This window comes from Plectrocnemia conspersa, unplaced genomic scaffold, assembly GCF_051122295.1.
Source record: "Plectrocnemia conspersa isolate PC_06_02 unplaced genomic scaffold, ASM5112229v1 ptg000001l, whole genome shotgun sequence".
In the NCBI taxonomy this organism is placed as follows: domain Eukaryota; kingdom Metazoa; phylum Arthropoda; class Insecta; order Trichoptera; family Polycentropodidae; genus Plectrocnemia; species Plectrocnemia conspersa.
In genome coordinates, this window is record NW_028277165.1 from 7,496,501 (window position 1) to 7,514,739 (window position 18,239).

General features: G+C 28.3%; 1 protein-coding gene across 5 annotated transcripts in view; it reads right to left on the reverse strand.

Annotated features, from left to right (window-relative positions):
* RapGAP1 (Rap GTPase activating protein 1) overlaps positions 1–18,239 on the reverse strand; it is a 390,544-nt gene that overhangs the window by 246,538 nt on the left and 125,767 nt on the right. The gene's annotated exons all lie outside the window — the stretch shown is intronic.

The following is an 18,239-nucleotide window of genomic DNA, read 5'->3' on the forward strand; positions in this document are numbered from 1 at the left end:
TTTTTTGCAAACTATAACGGGCACGCGAATCGCGATGTTTTACGACCCATAAGGGTACTTGCGCATCGAGTGCTTTGTCGAGTGGCCGATTACAATACGAATACGGTCAAAAGGGCGTGATGATATAAATATTTTTGACTGGCAAAACAAAAAAAGTCACATGACAAACAGACATGTTGTAGCGAAATTGCCAAAAGGGTACTGGCAATCTATACTACCAAAGAGTTTAAACTGGTTATTGGTTATCCCGTTTTAAGTGTAGTTTATTTCCGCTGCCTTTGTGTAAGCAATTTTATTTCATATATCAATATGTATTATTTTTTTCATTGTTTCATTGCTCACTTTAAAAAAGGTAATCGAAAAATCAAAAACCGAATGAACTCAAATTCTATTCTATGAATCTATTTTGCATAATAAAAAGTTCATAATATATTTTCAGCTTTAGAAAAACTAGTCTGCGTAATAAAAAAGATATGACTCATTTACAATAAAATTTGTCCTTATGTATTCTATTCTTTTCCGCATACATATGTAAAATCAATATATAATTAAAAGAACAATGCTTTTATTATCTATTTACATATTTTAATTTTAATGCAAGCAATATAAAAACAAGTTTATGATTCGGAAAACTTCAAAGTCACGTTTGATGAATTATCTTAATTATTTTAATTACACTATTACTTAAAAATACAAAGTATCATTCATTGCATATATTGAAATTTATATATGAAATTTTATTAAATCTACGTAGGCCTGGTTTTAATATTGAAAAAAAATTTTAACCGATTTTATTCGTGTAATAATAACGTAGATAAAAACCGTGTTGCTGGTCCACTAAATCCTGCTGACAGTCATTTTGTATATATTTGTGAAGCATATCAAAGAACTTAGTGAATTCCAAAGGTACGCCAACTGGCCTATAGTTTTCGATACACCATTTATTACAATTTATTTACGTATCAGAAAACGATGAAGTTTTTCTTGACAAATTAAAAATATATCTAAGAGGAGTGAAAAAATTGATCAGCCATTCAATAAAAAGTCGGGAATAAATGGATAACTACGTGATTTGAGCTTTTAAAAACATCACTTCATCTCAAAAATGTTGACTTCCTTTATACATAATCGGGATTGTTAATTGAAAATTAATTGAGCTAAAGAAATATACGCTTCTGCTACTAAATAAATATGTTGTTAGGCAACTTGTGCTGTTTTCATTGTGTGGTAATGCAACATATTTTTTACCTAGATCTAGAGCCGCCGAGAGCGATCCTGGGCCATGGAAAAACAATGATTCCGGGCCTCATGATAAAAATGGCATTTTATATATTTTTAACATCGCAATATAATTTCTTAAATAAATAGTAATAGGTACGAGTTAGCCCTTTCGACCTATTTTCTGAAATCATATTTTATGCGAAATATTTTAATAAGGCATTAAAAAATATCTACTCATAATAATAATCTCATAATTAGTCGCATTTTCATTGCTGCTCAGTGTTGCCATATAGTGAATTTCCAGTCCAGGTCAAAAGCAATAAGCCAGGTCATAAATCATTAAAATATATTTATCATAAACTAACAAACCGATGAAAAACACTATCCTAATGCCTGAACTACACTCTCTGGAAGTTGGACAAGGTTGGCCAAGGACGGAGAATATAGTGGGTTACTTCGGTCGAGTACGGTCTAAAATTTCTCAGAAGTTGTTCGAGGTTACCGAAAACGGGAGATAAAGTGGAAGTAATTCAGTCGACTAGGCCAGCTTCGAGCGCTTCCGAACATTGTCAGCAAACGGACCGAAATCGGAGCTGCTCTTTCGAGCGCGAGCGGTGAGATACTTCCCTTTTCGCTCTCTCGCGTGTTAAGTGATGAGAGTGAGAGAGATAATGATATGGTTTGTGGTCGCTACTCGGAAGTCTGCAACCTTGGCTGACTTCAGTTCGATTCGGACAACTTCCAGAGAGTGTAGTGCAAGCATAATATTTTTAAATGAGGAAACGACTGCGGTATTCTGATTAAAAATGATTCAATAATTTGTTTATATATACAATAGGGTTTTAGTACATTTAATTAATATTACAAATTGTAATATTCTAAAACATTATAATTATAGTAATCAGATATTTTGGCAATGAATATAATAACATATAAGGGTTTACAAATTATATTAATTCTTACATAGATAATAACATTTGCCAGATGTTCTATATTTAAAAAGGTAGCATTTAACTCAATTATTGTGTACTAATAAATGTTTCTACCTAATATATGTATGTATTATATTATATATAAACATATATTCGTTTACAATCTTAAATTAGCAATATATTATAAATTTAAATACATCAATATGACATTAAGTGTTTCCATGCAATATATTTTCTGTCCCATAAATATTATTTTTTATATGATTTATAACATTATTATTATGAAATAAAATAGTTATTGCTGGTTACTAAAGTTCTCATAACTAGTTTTAATAAGTTAACTTATTTTTAAACGCAAAGTAAAAAACTAGAAAGTTTATTCCTTATATCACAAGTTGCAAAATTGCTCTGATCCTTATCCAGATAACCCAGTGAACATTTCAAAAACTTGTTTGCATCAATGAAGCAATATTCAGATCACAGAGGTCACCATGATCGAACATAAATAAGCTCTCAACATCCTTGCTCGTTAATACCACTCGCTCGTATCGATGTTAAACTTAACTTTTAACTTTAACCGTCTCGTATAATATATAATGTGTAGTATATACAAGATGGCTAGGCAACACTGTCGTGTATCGAATCCTGCTCTCGTTTTTATCTTACTGTGGTTAGATTTGACTCAAATGGAATATATGGGGCAAACTTGTGAATTTTGTTGAAAGTCAAGTATTTATTTTATTTTTGAAGGACAATGAACGAGGTTTTTTATTAAGCACGTGGCTCAGTTCAAATGCGCACTTTTAAGTTGAACATGGTGGCGTGCAGTTTCGCATTTTTTTTAACTTGCATAATTTAAAAGACCCCAAAGGTCGAAACGTTTACGGAAGTTGGCTCGTGCTGGACGCGTGCCTCATTAACGGACGTGTTTTATCGAACAGGTTTTGACTTTTGCTATGTGTTGTGTGTAGACATTTTTACCGAAAAGCTCGAGGGGTACTCTAAAATAATATGGCAGATAAAGTTTGGTCACGGAACAGACATCTGCCCTCTTATCGGATCACAATTTGCGGATTAATATGAAGTGTGTATTTGAATGGCACTTGAATTATTTTTTAATTAGTTTAATATATAAATATATATATATAATGGATTATCCAATTAAAATATGACTCCATTTTAACATAAATTTGCCAAATTAAAATTTAATGATATTTTGTATAAAGAAATTTTATTTTTATTTAATCTGTATAATTATAATGCAATACAAAAACATTGATTGTTAAAATGTATTTAAAAACGATTTGAAACTCAGTTACAGATATCTTAATACAAAAAACAAAATTATAAACATGGGTTTCGATGCATTATTTTTTAGTTTTATTAATTCAGATATTTCCATGATATTTTTTCTTAACAAAATAAATTTAAATTACCTAAACTAATGATAGCCAGATAGAGAGCAAACCCAGATCCTAGAAAAACAATGATTCCGGGCCTCATGACAAAATTGGCATTTTCTATTTTTTTTAATCGTAATATAATTTCTTGAATAAATAAAATAGGATTGAGTTAGCCCTTTCTATGCTGCAAATAAATGTAAAAATTAGCTACCGTTGCGAAATGTTTTCTGAAATCATATTTTATGCGAAGCATTTCAATTAAGCATAAACATATCTACTCATAAAATTTATGTGATAATTAGTCGTGTTTTCCTTACTGCTCAGTGTTGCCATATAGTACATTTCCAGTACAGGGCAAAAGCAATAAAAACGTGCCATCATTGTGAAAACGCTCGATTAACAAGCGTTTATATTATGATTTTTATAACAATATAACGAGTTTAAATGTAATTCGGTTTAAATGCACTTTATTCGAGAATCAAATAAAGTACATTTAAACCGAATATTGACCAATAGGAGAGCGCAAAAAACAATTATCCCTTCTCAAAAGTCAAAAATCCACGTCAAAAGCAATAAAATCGTGCCGTCGCCGTCACAGTGGGAACGCTCGTTACCGAGTGTTCCCACTGCATACTTTGATCAGCCCTCTCATATTAGAAGTCCATAGTAATATCGGTAATATTTTTAAAACATAGTTTAATATCAATTCATTAGGTTAGGATTGGGTTTAAACAGCAAATAGACGTTTCGAAACTGTCAAATTGAGTTTCATATACATTTTAGAGCAGCAGTGCTAGTAGAAATATATACCAAAACATACACATTCGCTCTAACACTTACACATCAAATTTATCAATATCAAATGTATATAAAAAATGATAATATTGTAAATATATTACGACATATAAAAAAGTTAAAAACATATAATTTTACGGCCAGATAATTCATATTTTAACTGGTAAAAATATGTATGTACTAGTGAAAATGTATTTAGATATGATTTTACTGAAAAAACAAATTTTAAAAGATACTTTTGTGATAGATTCGAGACTATTTTTTTCTAGATTTTTTTTTATTAATAAGCACATAAATCTGAATGTATTATTCTTTTATTTTGCTGCATTTCTAATGTTTATTGTTATATTTTTTTTTGACATTTCATGTCTAATATTTTTTAAACGTTCAAAAAGTAATAAAGTCAACAATAATTTGCACACAAATTTTTACATACACGGAGCTGCGTCAAAAAACTACAAGCTGTCTTTTTGAATATTAATTTTGATTGTGAAAGTACTACCTATAAAGTGGGTGCTTTTGAAGGCAATGTTCCGCTCCTTTTATTTGTTGTATAACGTATATAAAAAATGGCTAAATGAATTTATACCTAAAATGCATCATCTCAAACCGCTGTAGTTTAGTTCAGATTCATTATTTGATTTACTTTTTTTATAAATATATTTTTGCAATGATTTTTTCCAGAGTTTTGCCTCTTAGGGAGAACGGGCCCTGGGAATTTGTCCTTTCCCCCCCCCCCTTCGTTAGGCCTGACGGTGAGTGCATGATAACATAATATTCATTAATTTTAAATTCTTTTGATACTTCTTTGTTATTCGTTGTCGTTGTTAGGGAAAATAAAATAATTGTTTATTAATTTAAATATGTCTACTCAAAGCGTGTGCTTAATTTTGCCATTTGCTTATTTATATATACATATATTATTACTATGGAAGTGCTTAATTGCACTCAACCACTACATAAACATTGAAACACTATTCATTAAATTTGCAATCAGCAATCCCTATGTGCTTTTCATCTTCAATCTTCATTGTGTTTTGATATAGGCAAACGTAAATTATGACGTTTAAACAAAGGTCAATCAAAGATTGGCCTACCAGCTAATAAAATATAGAAGCATATATCAATCTGTCGAACTAAAGTGACATCTCCATCGTACTTAATATTTGTTTGACTTGCCATGGACGTGATATTGTCGTAAAAAAAATTCTCAAGGGCTTTTTAGAATTTCTTAGAAAAGCAAACTTAATAAATACTAAAAAAAATACAATTGTACGTAAATGTAGTATGAGTATATAATTTTTATTTATATGTTAATTATTAATTATAAACGCTATAATAAATTTATTTATCTGTAATTAATTGTATTACTTTGAGTTAGTATTTATAGAATAACTATATATAGATATTAATTCATTCAATAAAAAAAGTTGTGGCATCTGTTCTTCTTATAATGAAATTAATTATTTTAAGATCATCTGTGGTAACACAGATGATCCAGATTTTTTTGTATGATACATCTGATTCTATCTTTCTAAATGTTTAGTTATTATTTTTCATACATTTTCCTTGACAATAAAGAAATGTAAAGTTTATAAGCTTTAATATTATATATAGGTAAATTTTTATTTGTTATGATTTATAAAAATAATCTAAATTTATCTCTTTCTATTAAGTTTGACTAAAATTAATTTATTACATTTTTTTTAACTTAATATCCTGGTATTTTTTTTAGTCAAAACATAAATCTTTTTTTTTGTGTCGTTCTCTTATATATTCAATTAGGTACTATTATGACAAGTAGGTGAATTCCATAAATAAATAATCATCGTTTATTACATATAGAATTCTGCTTCCTAGTTGCATTACATTTGTTTCATTACAACATAGTGATCAATTTTCTATTTTTTTTAGTGAGAAAACCATAATATATCGATACAAAATTACAGATTGAATCAAAAAAAATTTTTTTTTGACAAAATTGATAATTTAAATAAGTGTTTCTGTAACAAATATACACTGGAATATGCTTAAAGCATTTTTTGCGAAACGTTGTCGTCTTAAAAAACACCAAGCACTAGGTTTTTACGTTTTATGCCAACTTCATCTCTATAGATAAATATATTTTTGTTAGCAAAGCTATCTCGTTTGAGGACCATTGTAGTAATTATTTTGATTACTAAAACATATACTTATGTATTTCTTAATTTTAAAATTAATATGTTTTACGAACGTTTTTCTGCATTTTTTTCACTTGATGTTTCGTCGAAAAAATCTCTCGACATCCTCAGAAGTATAATAATAAAAACTTGTGCACATTGTTTTAAAATGAAATTATTTTTTATAAACATAATTGATTTTTAATGTCAATGCAGAAAGAGTTAATCAAAAGCATCTCGAATCACGGTTAGGTGTGTGTTAAATTATAATTAATTGGCATTTGCGGATTTTTGTTGCTATTTTTTAACGCACTGATTTAATATTATCAGTTCGTTCTTGATTTATTTAAATAATAAATGTAATTATTTACTTAGTTATAAATTAAAAAAATAAGTTTTATGATATTTTTCTGGGCTTATATAATAGTTCCATTTTTTTGCATTGGAAGTTTCGTCGAAAAAATCTGCCATTTTACATTAAATACACTTATACTTTTATATGAAATTAAAATTTGATATAATTGAGCATAGAATTTGCAATAATATATATTATTTAAAAATGATTTCATGTTGTCTTTAACAGTTGTATTTTTCATATTAGAGGAGCTTTATATTAATAAAAAAAATCATACTCAAATTTATCCACAAAATTTGCACAATACATTACCATTCATATTTTTAATATTTGCATTCACAAAGGACTAACTACGTCATTCACATTCCTGACTGAAGCACTTCATTCAAAACCGTAAATAGTCCTGAACTTTCTCGACATGACTCTAATTGCCGAAGAATGTCCGGCGCAAGCGAAGATCCCTGTTACATCCTTATCTACTCGATCAGCGATTGATTTACGAGTTTCGATGATAAAAGACACTTTAACCGTTTTAGGTGTTTATTGAACATAGCACCTTTCTACCTAGATATATTCCCAACTAGTCAGGAAGTCAGGATTCGTGATGGGGTGCGATCAAAGGCACCGATTGTCAATGTGACATATGGTCATGTCTTCGTGATCGGTATATCATAATTATTAAAATATAGCACCGATACGACTTGAATAGTAATAAAAAAACTGTTTTAAAGTCTCAAAAGATGCATAAAATTTGAATGAGGATAATGTACATAAATAGACTTTCCTGTCAATTTAATATTGATATGGATGTATTGAAAATAAAACGTGTATGGCTTATACATATTTATAAGGAAAGTTCAAATTCTATACGGCTTAACAATTTGATCGTATTCTTATCTAGAAACATTGAAAGATATGAATAAGATATGAATAAAGATATTAAGTAATTACTTATAAGAAATTATGAGTGACGTTTATAAAAGTATATCAATATGATATAAATACCTTAAAAATAAATATTACATAAAACAGGTATTCTAAATGAAATAATAAAACTAAAAACAACCTAAGCTATTCTATGCTAGATGCTGTACATAGATATATTCCTTGCTTAAATCATTATTTATTTAATATCAACTATTTGCTTGGTCCTCTGAATTCTGTAGAATAAAAAAAGTTGAACCTGTCCAACATGGAATGCTTAAATTCAACATACAAACCGTGATAAATGTGGCGTTTCCGTGACACGACGTTGCATGCGCTAAATAAGCGCATAAATGCATGAAAAATCGCGTAATAACAATCGAGCCAACTACTGACTGCACCTGCGGCTAACTCAATTACCCGTCTCATTCGCCAGAGATAGTAACGTCGGATGCCTGCAATTACTATGGAGCAGCCCTAACGAGTCGATGATATTGTAACGATAAACGACATGGCAAGTCTCCTATTTCGACGTTTTCCGATTCGAACCACTTTTAATAATCTGACAGAGGACACCGCGAGGTTGCTACTAATCTACCGGCCATAGTACAATTTCAAATTGTTTAAGCCATCAAATAACTATATTTTTATTAAGTTTAACATTTTTCATAGTAAATTATGTTGTCAAGAACTGAGTAAGTTTGCAAGGTGTCGTGACGGAGTGCTGTTAGATATATTTACCACTGGTTTAAAATCGAATATGTAAATATTCATTATTCAGACCGTTTTCCATGACAAAATTGTTTTTCGTCGGGCTCTAAATATAACTACAATTTAACATAAGCTTGGATGCTCAAAAAACTTAATACTTGGGTGCCGCATAAAAAACAATAAGCCGATTCTTAATTACTAAACACTTATAAGTAATTAGTTAGACGCCATACTGATTATTTTAAAATATAAAATAATAATGCAGCTTATATATGGCACTATTTATAACCTGGCTTTATTTAATATTTTATTATAAATCTGACCATTATGACTTGACAGGCTTCCCGCATGTGCCATAATAGTCATTATACAATTAAACGATTAAAAAAAATAATGAACAGTTATGTTACATACCTAAAATAGAATAAATGGTACATACCTAAAAGTTTTACCAGTTACTTCCGACTTAAGACATACGAGATTCAGCCAAACTCTCTACCAAGCGTAGCTATGCTTAACATTAACCAAAAGCAGCTGCTTCTCTCTTCATATAAACCGTAACCGCTTCTCTCTTCATATCAACTTATAGCAATTTTTATTTTTATACGTATATTATATACACTCTCAACACAATAAAAAACTTGTACTTTGATAAAGTTTGAGGGTCCTTGATTAAAGTTATTTCTAAGCAGCACTCTATCTTATAACATACACACTGTTCACTATATTTATTTATACTACCACTTGGTTACGTAAATAAAAAATATAAAAATGCTATTTATACTGATTTGAAATATTGATTTAATTGACGTCCAATTTTACAATAATCATTAATGAAAAAAAAAATTGTGTTTTTTAAAAAATTAAAAAAAAAGTCTATTGAAATGTGGCATTAAAAACATAAGTATACGCACGCATTTATGGTCGTTTGAACATCTTTTGATTATAGTGAAAACGTAAATGGCATATCAGTAATCATATTCATTAAATTAAACATGTGTATTGTGATTATGTGTCAGTGAGTGAATAATTAATATTGTTCTGGTTCGAGTGCGGCCCTGTCCGCGTTAATCGGTACGCGTGCCGCCGGTTTCGCGTCACTGCGATTCTACCGTTCAAAGAATCCACTCGACCGAGTGTACGTCGTAAAGCCTACTGACTTGTGCAAAATCGAATCCCAGGGTCTAAATGCGCCAGGACAATGACAATTAGGTCGTAAGGATGTCACATATGATGTTGATAGAGATACTTCAACACATGATTTTTTATTTTTTTAGTGATATACGGTACAAACTATATTTATGTCTTTATGAGATGAGAATGATCTTAACATATCATCTAATTATTTTTTTTTTAAAAACCAGGACATCATCACTTATTATAGAGCGTTCAATAATAAAACTAATACATAAAAAATAGTCTATTGATATTTTTTAAGGTCCATATGCCACACTCATGGATGCGGTGCATTATCTTAACAATAAATATAAATATTCCCTTTGAGCCCCATTGGGCCATTTGCACCTTTCATGGATGTATCGATAAACCTTATCGCCCTAATTTCAGACCTGGACGCATTGCGAATTACCTTTATCTGCTTATGGGGTGGCGCGTTTGGTTGCTAGTTTGGCAAACAATGGATAACAAAGGGTGATTTTTTTCTCGGTCAGCACATAGCACTAGATAACACTTTTTATTGGGTGTGAAATATCTATCGAACCCTATTGCGAATTTTTGTTTGATTTGATGAAAAAATGCGTTTTTTGTTGATTCGTCAACTTAAAACGGAATTAGGGAGAAGCTTTCTATCGTAGTTCGATTGAAATTCAATATTATTTTAAACTAAACATCCCTACCGTTATAAATTAAATTCAATAGTAAAATTTATTATAAGTTTTGCTAAATGTTGATTTAGAATACAAATTCATGAAATGTTTCTGATTCCACGTTTATACAAAGGAAATGGACCATGAATTTTATTATAAAAATCAAGTTATTCATTGAGATTGTTGAAGTATAGAAATTAAAATTATATTTAATCACAAATTAAGGGGTAAAACGTGTGTAAATATTTTTTATTTAAATATTCTGTTTCATATTAAAAAAATAGGTTAATGTATTTATTATTTAGTTAAGATAAACTGAAGAGGATAGTTCTAACGTAATGTTTTTATTGAAAATGCATGCACATACTAGCACTAGGCAAATATAGATATTATTAACGTTAAATATAATTTGTTTTAATGTTTAATTAGACCACCTTAAAATAATTGTATGAATTCCCTAAATCTTAAATGTATTTATTACTGATAAAAAATGTATTTTAATAAAAATTAACTATTAAATAAATAATATTTTTATTTGATTCTAATTGTGTATAAATTGTATAAAATACAAAAATCGGTTACCAGAAAAAAATTACACCGGAAAAAATGTACACTAAAAAATAAATCACGTGATAAAATTACACAGCAAAAATGACAAAGGGAAAAAACACGGAAAGAATTGCACAAAGAAAAAATACACGTCATAAATTTTACATTGCAGTAATTTCACATTATCCAGAAACATATTCAACCCTTCCAGTGTTCCTATCAAAAGCGGAACCAATAGCTAAAAAATATTATTTTTTACTTAAAATCACCACTAGAATATATTATGTATCATTAATGGAAAAAATAACATTTTTGGTCCCACTTTTGATATTTTATATGCACATCGAAAAATTAATATGTATGCGTGTATTTTTTTTATGTAATTTCTTCCTTGTTTTTTCTATATAAATTCATAATGTGTATTTTTTTTTAATAACATAATCATCTAGATCTATTATTAATTTTTTTAATATTTAAATTTTTTATCCATTATTTTTTAAATTTTTTTGTGTTTATTGTATTGCTATTTTACAAAATGGTTATACAAGAACTGTTTTTTTATTTTGACGACCACTGAAAATCGCCGGGTTGCAATTTACTTGTATAAGATATGTAAAATAAGTAATAAAAACTGACGAAACTCAAGAAAAACTGGAAAGTTCACCGACCAGAATGTTCACTTTTAAATTATCGAATTGCGGGGTCAGTGAATTTTCCATTCGATGAATTTACCAGTCAGTTAATTGTGGTCGGTGAACTTTTCGTCGGGGAAAAAGGAAGTTTCCTAATATCCGGAAAGTTCACCGACTGCAATTCACCGACGGAAAGTTCACCGACCACAATTCACCGATTCTACAATGGATCGCCGATGATATATTTATTAAAAATAATTACTTACACTTTTACTTTTCAATTATTTTAATTTAATTTAATATGTTATATTGCAAATTAATGCAAGGTATTTCATTATTATATAGGTTTTTTAACTCCACGCATTTCCATAAATTATAAATAAAAAATAATATATTTATATAATATATTAATATTAATATACATATATAAACGGCTATTTGAGATATTTAGGTTTTTTATATGTCTACAGATACGTATTTTATGTAATAATTTTCTTTATATTTTATTTTTAATATTTTTTTTATATTTATTATTATATTCAGATATATATTTAGTTGCTTATTCAATTATAAATTAATTTGATTTAATTTTTATTGATTAAAATATATCTTTGCAAATTATTTTTCTTTAAGAGATCTTAAAGCGTTTGCTGCGTTGTTTATTTATTTATAAATTTTGGGAAAATGAATTATTTAATTACGTATAGATAAAAATAAACCATTTTCATTCTTATTTTTTAATAACTTGTATTTAATGTAATATGTTTTATTGCAAATTAATTCAGTTTATTTCATTATTATATAGGAAATATATATTTTTTAACTGTACGCATAAAATACCAGAAAATCTATTAGTATTAATTTAGTAGAACTGTTGGTTACAACTTATTATACTATTATTCTTCAATATGTTCTAAAAATTATGTATTGTATAAGAATGATTTTGAAAGCTCAACTAATAAAAAGTTTTCAATTTAAATTAGGAATGCTACAAAATAGTTTATTTTTGTATACCATTCCTAATTTGAAACTCAAAGTAGAAACCAAATTGTTTTATTATCGCATAAGACGTTAGAATACACAGCATAGAGGGTGCTTGATCAAAAAAGTGTATCAATTTGCCATAAACTCTACTACCACCGGATCATTAACATCCACGGTCTATTGCCAGCATACGCCATATGGTAACAACAATGAAAAGATCGTTCTTTTAAAGTATTGAATTGCGTCTTGCGATTGCTTTTTAACATCTTACACCGTGAAGTTAATTAGCTCAGGGAGCAATATGCTCGCCGGGGTGAGGTGTTCCATTCGCTAGTTTAATGAGGTGCAATAAATCGAAAAGTTGAACCAAGGTGGCCTCATAAGCGTCCAAGTGGCACTGGGGAATTATTCTAAAACTTGAAGGTAAAGGCCTATGGCTCTTTGTTTGATTGACTCGTAAAACGCTTGATCGATCTTATTACTCTAACGGAATCAAGCTATTGCACTATTGTCGTGAAATGGTACTGAACCATTCTAGAGAATAGATTGGCTGTGGGAATAAAAATGACGTAAACTTTATTATATTTTTAAAAATAAAGTACTCTAAAATAAATTATCCTTGATTCAATATTAAAATAATGTCCTAACTCGATCTCGTAATATTTATATTAGTAGACGGTTAAAATACCTGATTGCTTACATATCAAAAAAATAAGTACTTAGGTATAAAATCATTTTAATATAAAAGTTTAAGTTGATAAAATATTTAATTTAAAGTACAGAAGTTAAAGAGCTTTCTACAAAGTTTATAACGTAGAAAATACTCAAAGCTTTTTAGAAAATACTCATAGATTTTGACCCAAATATTTTAATATAATCGGCCTTTTTCTATTACTCATTACTCGAATATTCGTAGTATATATTTTGCCGAAGTTAAATTATTTTGTGCTTGACAAAGTTCGCAATTTCTCGCGATTTCAGGAACATTTTTAACAATTACTGTGTTTTACATAACAGGAACAATCAAGAAAAAATTAAAAACCAATTTAAGCATTTTTATTTTTGATATTTTTTTAAATATGTATTAATATGTTTATAATGTAGTTAATTTTATTTATTTAAATTAAGCTTTTCAAACTTTAAGAACTATCTTAATTTTAATGGTTTTAATAATTGATTTTCAAATAGTTTAAAATATTAGTTAGAATGTATCTGTATTTAAGAAAATCATTTTAGCATTTAAAGACTGCATTATTTTCCATTACACTATATTGAGAGGAAACTTGAAACATGATAGTAAAATATCTGTCTCACTTTTGTGCATTCTTTATATTATATTTCCATGGTCAAATACCATAAAATTCTATATTTTCATATATGAAATTCATATGTATGTAGCGAGACGTGAATACATAAATTCGACTAACAGGTGTGATTTGGATCGATGGTCAAACAAGGGTTCGTTTTATAATCAATTTAGTTTATTGGGGTCGACACACTCCCGGGTGAAAAAACCGTGAATTACGGGTTTTTGCGGCATGTGTTCTACTTCGAAAAATAGCCAAGGAGCGCGTATGTATTATTTATGTTATATAAAATAAATACAATAATAACACGACTTGCCGGATGCGCCGCCCTTGTTCCCTAACCGTGAAATAGAAATGTCGTTATGGGATTTGAGCGGATGAAAGGAAGAGGTCTCGTTAGCCTGGTATAGAATATAATGCTTAGGTCCATTTTAAACCATAAGAAAGAGGCTAATTGTCGATAAACGGCGGTTTGAATAATGTTACCGAACGGTTATCTTCGCGGCAGGTGATGGCAATTCGAAATTAACTGAAATTTATTATAATTTTGGTTCGTATATGAATGCACTATGTATATTTAATACAAAATTTTAATGTAGTATTAGATGTGTATGTACATACTTATATGTAAGTGTATTTAATTATGATGCAATAAGAAGCTAAGCCATTTTATATTGTAACTAAATAATGATGATAGCTTTACTCTCTATTTCATTATTTTTTAGAGTCGTACTTTCACATATTTAATATTACATGACTTTTTGTCAAAAAAGCATTAGTTTACTTACACTATAAATACAAAAAAGTACTGCTATTTATTATATATATCAATCTCATTTTTTTCCACCGAATTAGAGGATCATATGCTATTTTTCACTTACATTTAAAAGACTGTCACTCTATTTTACAATTATTTCAATCGTGCATTTTTATCGCCAGAAAAGGATTTTATTTTAAAATTAATTTAAATTACCACATTGTAAAAATAATATATGTTAAAACGTACAGGTCGTAAACGTTCGATTGACGTGCGGGTCCAACTCGTTGGAGGTCCGCAATAATTTACAACAACCAAGACTGTAAATTGTGTTAACTTGCAAGCCATTTATAAAATTTTACACGTATTCGATACTCGTAATTTATAAAAAAGTGAGTTTATCACCCACTCTATTCATATACACATGTATATACAGCGAAAAGTTCAGTAATGTTAAAGTATTATTGTCTAAGCTAAATATGATGTGTATCTGATCTGAAACACAATCTTCAGTTTTAATAAATATAATTTTATCGAATGAGCAGATCTTTCGCTTGCTGGTGAATCAGAGATAATCCATGTGTAGATGATTCAGATTTTCTGCTAAGTGACATCGCACTAAATATGTGGAAGATATGAGATAATCGCATACCACTTAATATCTATGCTCATTAATTATTTTAATATATGTATAGAAGCTCACGAGATTACATCTAAACTAGGTAAAAATTGTAAACATTTATATTCGCATCTATATTTATTTATGTTTTATATTTACTAACCCACGCGGTTTTTATTATTTCTGTTGGATAAGTAGTATGGGTCGTTAAAGTTATATGGACCCAAAATAAACAAAATTGAAACCAAAGACGAGCAACATTTTCGCGTAAAAAAGACGTTATTGAAAATACCTCGCGACGTTCTTAATTCGAAAACTGCTACACCTGGTTTTTATTTACTTCGCGAAAAATTTGACCTTTGAGAGAACTCAACGGTTAAATACACCTGCCTATATAATTTATGAAATGTGCTACTGCTTATGTTATATAATAATAAGACCACGAAACTTTTTAGATAAATTGTCTAGCAAACATATATTTTTGTGCATTAGGTCACATATAAATTATTTTTTACATTTTAAAGAAAGCTAATAAAAAACAGATTAATAATTAAAATCAATAAAAATCAAAAAGATCAATAAATAAATTAATAATTAAAAAATAAAATGATTATTAATTAAAATCACATCCATACTCAAGCCGTAAAAAAAATTAAAAAAATCTTATTTTGTGTGTATGGTGCAATATAAAATAAATTGCGCATTACGAAACTCTTAAACTTGGCCAAACAATAACAGAAAACTTCTAACATGATCAGCTGGATGGTTTGAAAAAAAAATTAGAAAAGACATACATTTGTCAACAGAAGTTTAATACGCGTCCCCATGTTACAAAATTAACAAGACTGATAAAATTAATTTTTTTCATCCACTTCTTTCTACAGACCTTGCTCCATTTGTCTACCATTTATTTTGATCAATGCAGTGGCGTAGATAGAGTATGTGATGCCCGTGGCGATCCTAAAAATTGCCACCCCCCCCCCCCCTATACATTTTTTGCATGGTCATAAAATCAGCAAATATTAAAATAATTAATTGGTTATTGTTAAGATCTTGCTATTCGTGGATATATATATAATTTAGTTCATTTAGGGTTAAGTACCAAACTAGACGATCCCATCGCAACTATGCCGTCCCCATGCAAGTGCCGCCCGGGGCGACCCGCCCCCCTCACCCCACCATTGCTACGCCACTGTATCAATATAACACTTCCAAAATAATTTGCATCAAATCTTCCAACATTTAATGCTAATAAAATATTTTTTTCTTATATTTTAGAGAGGTGGAAAAAAAATATCTTCAAAAATGAATTATATTTAAATTGACATAAATTTTACGATTACCTAATATTCATAAATTAATAACTCGAAATCCAATTAGATATTTAATTAAATGAAAAACAGCATTTCTTTAATATGTTAAAAATATGTTTATTAAATTTATCTAGCTTTGTCTTAAAAACACAGCTAAAAGTATTCCAATTTTATTACTTTTCAAATAATTTCAATTTTAATAATTGATATGAAAAAAACAGAAACTACAAGCATTGGTAAACAAAAAGGTAATTTTATATATTTATATATATGAGCCAGGCCTTTCATAAATTTAATAACAAAATTATACTTAATAAAATAATGGTTGTCCAGTAGCTGTAAGGTTCCAATGGTCGCTATTAACATTTATACTTGAATTCTTAATATAATATAATGGGATAGAACATACATATATAATATTATTCTTCGAAAGATAATAAATATATAAATATTTTATGGTTAAATTTAACGGAGAAATTTGATTAAGCTGAATGTTTAGTAACGCATGTAATATTGTTTTATGTCAAAATATAATTTGATAAAAAAAATACTAGCATTCATGAATACACCGAAAATTTACGAATATTAACAAAATCAAATATTAATGAACTAATAAATACGAGCCATTTTAAAATGTGTTTAATAATAATTTTCTTTATTTTAAGATATGCATTGTTAATATATTAACTATACTTAGATTATATTTTATAGACAATACAAGGTAAAAAATTTATCCTAAAAAAAATCAAGAATACAACTTTTAACTTTAATTCTATAAGTTAAAAATTAAATTATTGTTATTTCCTATTGAGTAAATGCAAATCACTCATTAAATAATGTAATTATAATCATAAATTATTATTTAGCATCCTCAAATATATAGAATTTTATAATAGTTTTTATTATATTTAATTTGACAGCATGTAATCGAGTTGAATATATTTTTTATGGTATTATAATTACAAACAGAACATCCCCATCTCAAACTGCAGACTTTAATTACCTATGATCTTCGTTAAGTATTCTTTAACTTCCTAAGTGCTGTATTTACAATTCGCTATATGGGATTTAAAATATTAAAATCGATTAACTTTAATTATTACTCATATATTATACCTTTAAACTGTAATAAAAATTCATAATTATTTTACTTTAATTATCATTAAAAGTATAAGCAGATTTTTTTTAGTTCTAGTAGTTATATATAAAGATGTATATATGTATAGTTCGAATTCACTCAAACAATTTTATTGATTAAAGACTTTGATTTCAATTTCTTGACTTACTACTATCTAATATATAATAATATACATTTATGAGATTACGAAAATATATTAAAACACAATCCGTGTTAATTAATCGTATTTATATTTATTTTTAATTACTGATATTCTAGTCACAATAAAAAAATTATGAAAAAATTGATTCATATGAGACCCAAAACCCACGACCATTGATTAAAAGCAATACTTCTTACTAACGCTCCATGGAGCAGGATATAAAAGCCTCTAAATTGCTTAAGCTTGCATATAATGCAAATTAAGCTTTCCAAAGTGAAGCTAGGTGACAGTGAAAACCAAATTACGTGACCCTTTACAAACCGTGTAATAAAATATAATACCAGCGTTTTATCTTATTTTAGGGATTTAAAAATAATAAAGGTTGTATATTATATAAGGTAGGTTCGGGTAATAAAGCCTGTCGGGTAATAAGGCCTAAGTAATAAAAATCCAATTTAAGCTTGTTTAAATC